Genomic DNA, 5,091 nt, shown 5'->3' with positions numbered 1-5,091 from the left:
TATATATTATTTGTCTGTCTGTTCATATTTGTGTCTCGCTCTTTCTGATCGTTAATTTTTCCACATATTTCTCGTTGGAAAGCTAGATAAGCCTACGCAATGCAGGAAACCATGACAGAATGTAAAAGTATTTTTGTCTTGTTTTTGTATTATTCTGGTCAATACTTGATCGCCATTTTAAAGATTTGCAGAATTCTGTTTGTCTAGATGACTATACTAATGCACATCTTCCGAACGATATCACAGAGAAATAAAAAGGTATCATGCGAATTTGTGTGTTGTTCTTCTATTTTCTGTTATGTGAAGATAAAGAGAACCACAACAGCACAGTACTTGTCTTTTATTTAGTGCTTTGAAAAAAAAGTAAGATTGAAAGGGGAAAAAAAGAAAAAAAGGAAAGTAAAAAAGTAGGACCTACCACTGGCGCCCTCCAACCATCCGTACTTCTGTTTTCTTATTCCTTGTTGTTTTCTTGACTTGTTAACAACAGGTCCGTTGATAATTCTGAACTGTGACTGTGATTGGGAAATGCAAGACAGACTAGGTGTAACAACAGGGAAAAGGTTATTTTTTATGGTAAAACCTGTGCGGCACTGAAGATTTAGTCTTTATACCCAACCAAGTGCGTCCCAGGATGTTGGATAGAAAAATGCTTGTAATAGGAGGGCGCCACTGGTTGGTCCTACTTCTTTACTTTATCTCTGTTCTTTGTGCCTGTCTTACTTTACCCAGCACTACATGACCATTATTAGTTTTTAGTTTTAGTACGTAACACAATAAGTATAAGGTCATACAAGTGCCGAAAAATAGATGTATTACAAGAGAATAACATACACAAAAAAGGAGAGATAAGGACGATAGATTTTTTGTATAGAAAAGAAGGAAAATATCACACCAGAGCACCCGCTAACCACCCACAAATGACCATTATTTAGTGGATGTGCTTCTCTTTACTCAAGCAAACGAACAAACAAACAAGGTCGGAATAATGGCTTCCAGATATTGAGACTGCTTAGTGGTCGCGAACCAAATGGGACATGGTCGCATAGATTTGAGGAGAACCCTTGGGGAAGGAGGGGGCAGAGGTGTTTCGGTTTCAGTGAATGCCTCAAATGATTAAAAGAAGGGACTGTTTCGACTTGGACGGCACCATAAATCCTGAAAAAACTTCATGTGTTTGTGGATAATCATTGGAATGACAAAGGCTATCGGAGAAAACTTCAAAAATTACTGTTAGCCTAGGCTAGGCGCGCAACAGTTGCTGTCTCCAGGCAATTTATTTTATGCACCGCGCGCACAGAGCTAAGCAACATCCAGGCAACAGTAGGCTACCATCATTACTGACTTCCTCATTTGACGCCATGGACTTCCACGACGCAGTTGTTGTCTGTGCTCTTGTGATTGCACTTAGAAAGAAGAAAAGGAAAAAGCAGTTTTGGGTTCACCCTTTGACCAATCAGAGGTTTTCAAAGGGGCGTTTTGTCAAACTGCATAAAGATTGAGAGCATACCCTAGCAAGATTTTTTACAACTTTTATCCTGTGAGCTCAGACAGTTTTAAAGAAATGTTACGTCTCGTGGGACCCTCAATTACGTATATCAAAACACCAACTGGAGGAGCAGCATTTCAGCAGAGGAAAGACAGTTTGGTTGCCTGTGCACGCTGTGTGTCAGTTTGGTATGTAAGACAGGAGATTTGAGCAACCGGGAGGTTGCCGGGAAGTTATGACACAACACAAACTTTTCAGTCTTCAAAAAACCGAGTTGCCTGTGCGCGCGGTGCCTATCTATTTCATTGTTTACATCTGGGCAAGAAAACAGCCTTGCCTTTTTTCCCAAGAGAATCGTGACAAGCAACAATTACACACACACACACACACACACACACACACACACACACACACACACACACACACACACTCTCTCTCACACACACACACACACACACACACACACACATACACACACACACACACACACACACACACACACACACACACACATACACACAAAGAGTTTATTACAGGGTTTTTATGATCCGGCTCTGAACTGTTTGAGAGAGGGACTTTCATTGGCAGCAGGAGGCACCCGATCATCCCCCAGCTACTGACTCTAAACCAATATCAAAATTGAAAACTGTCACTTGCAATGTCAATGCCAGTGTGTCTGTAAGTCAAACTAGAGAACACGGGAAAAGGGAAAAGAAAATATCTGTTAGTGAGGTCATTTCACACGTTTGAAGGTAATGTACATGTTTTACTTCTGAAAAAGGTTGGGTGGCAATCATGTAAACACGAGAACGATTTGGAACACACTCACATTCGATCCCCAATGCTTTGTGCTTCTATAAATGCTCAGCTGTGTTACAGTCAAGTCTACCATCAAGACAAGTTTCCGTTTTACACAGGTTTCCGTTAAGGCAGTCGAACCTGCCTCACTGGAAACCTGTGTAAAACGGAAACCTGTGTTAACGGAATATCCCCGCTCCCCCTTGATATACTACTCCTCTTTAATTACCTGTGTAGAACGGAAACCTGTCCAACGCGGAAACGGAAAGAAAAATCCGCTCCCTTCGTGGGGTTTTACCAGTCTAAGACGGAAAATGCTTTGCCCGACCAGCCTTGAATTAAAACAAAACTGACAAGTTTGGTTCCACCGGCTCTGAGTAACTTTTACGTCACGCCGCCAGGCGAGGAAGGAGAGTAGGCTAGGGGTGCAACCGAGGATACCGGAACTAAAGCCTCGGGTGCAACCTAGGACCTTACAACAAAACTGTAGGCCTATAACCTCTTCTGGTGCAACTTAGGTTTTATGGCCACCTAGGTCCTGGCCCTGAGCGATGGAGATCAGATGGCCTGGGTGGTGTTGGTGTGAAATCTCACGAGTGCCTGTGAAAGTGCTCCAGTGGCGAGCCACTACTGAAACTTTCCGGGGTAACCAGAAGTCAAAGGTGTGAAGTTAGTTTGACGAATGCCTGCCGCCCTCATCGTACGGCGAGCCGAAGAAAAGAGTGCCTCGAATCGCTGTTACATGGCATTGAGGGGTGGCATTGGCTGACTGAGCTTGTTACACCGATGGGTGGGGCCAAGGGTGGGAGCAAAGAAGATGTTCAAACGTTTTCGTTTTTTAAAGGTCAAACAGTGGTCCTATGAAATGCAAGCACTAGTGGTAATTGGATATTAGTAAGACTGACGCATGCCATTTAGAGAGATAGTACTCTAAGGTATCGAAAAAAAAGGGGGGAGGGGGGGGGGTAAGAATAAACGGGGGGTGTGGACAAGTGGTCCAAAATTATTTAAAGGGGGGGGGGGGGGACATCCAACCTCAAACCCCTGTATTAGTAGGAACAAATCTGTTATATTTTTCCTTTAGTGAATAAAAGAACAAGAGATCATGAAATTTTAGTGATTTTAGTGACAACTTATTTTCCCACTTAGGAACAAACCAGTTTCATTTAAGAAATTATAAACCAATGAACAAACGGGTTTTTTTATGCACAGAAAATTGAGGTAGCCAACGGTACCGGTACTAATACTGAGGGTACTTTGCCATGTACAAAAAAGAAGTTTCATTCAGATGTCTAGATTCTATATACATGTATAATATTTCACATGATCGTCGGTCGTGGCAAGCTGGAAAATAATAAACAGGGGGTATGGAATAAGGAGCGGGGGAGGGGGTGCGCAAAAAAACCTGAAATTAAACGGGGGGGGGGGGGGTATTCGATACCGTAGAGTAGCAATTGAGAGGTGTGAAGTTTTGACCACTGCTTGCCGACCGGACACGCGATCTTTGATCCAACCGGTTGGGACTGTGACCCCCCCCCCCTTTCCCTTTTCCTCCCACCCCCTAAATTTCTCTAAGACAGAATTTTTTCTGGTTCCCTTGCAGTTCCGTTTTACACAAGTAATAATTAGTAAATTTGTTAAGGATACATTTCAAATAAGTCTCCAAACATAATACTTTGGGGGTTTTTGTTTTGTTTTGAAAGCAGAAAAAAATACAAAAACCAAACAAAAGATCCGTACCCCCTCCCTCTCGAAAAAAAAAGCCAGCAATAGTAACAGACAACATAAACAACGACAATAAAAATAAAAACAACAACAACAAAAATGACAAAACAACAACTACAACAACCACCTCATAGTACTGTACAGTGGAGTCCATTATAACGAGTCCTGAAATAATGAGGAGTCTTTTATATACATGATTCTAAAACCCCGTTATTTTCCTTCTACTTTATCTTTGTAAATAAAATACTGCTTTTGCGAAATCAGATAAACGCGCGAGTCGGTTATAGCCACAGAATTCTACACTAAGTGTAGAATTCTGTGGTTATAGCGGAATATTGCTGCTGCTGTGCATACCGCAACGCATTGCCTGAGGGTGATAGGCCAGCCTAGTCTAGAAGATTATCTAGGCCTAACAAGCCTCTCACTTCTCCGATGCGGGGATAGAGAGGTCAAACTCTCAATGCGGTGATGGATGGAGCAAATGTGTGACGTGCGCAAGCAGACGCGAGAACGCATCACAGGGTGGGGTAAGGTGGGAGGACAACACAGCGAGCGAGTTAGCCTAGAGAACTTTCTTTCTTATAGCCAAAGCCGAGCTGTCAACAACGCTAACGCTAGACAAAGAAACCTGATTCAATTTTTGATCAAGTAAGACCTATAGGTCATGTTGAACAAAGCCATCATCAGAGGAGATAACAAAAAGAAATAAACAGAACACCAAACTCATAGATTAGGCCTACTTTAATATTTCCTTTGAATTTATTACCGGATCCCTTACAACGAGAATCCTGCTATAACGGACATTTCGTACCGGTCCCCTCCCTCTCGTTATAACAGGGTTCCACAGTATCGAAATAGAGCTAAAAATCCATTAAAAACATAAATAACAAATATCAATAAATAAACACAATTAAAAAGCTTAGTCAATAAAGTAGAAGCAATCCGTTTAAACGCTAAGAACTATAAGTAGGCCTACCTCACTATAGTAACTGTACTACACCCAGGGACCTTCTGTATAAACTCCCTTGACTATACCCACGGAGGTTATAACGGTCTGCCCCTGATTGTACCCAAGCTTC

Source organism: Aplysia californica, unplaced genomic scaffold (assembly GCF_000002075.1).
Source record: "Aplysia californica isolate F4 #8 unplaced genomic scaffold, AplCal3.0 scaffold00035, whole genome shotgun sequence".
Classification (NCBI taxonomy): domain Eukaryota; kingdom Metazoa; phylum Mollusca; class Gastropoda; order Aplysiida; family Aplysiidae; genus Aplysia; species Aplysia californica.
Note: the sequence above shows the minus strand (reverse complement) of the source record.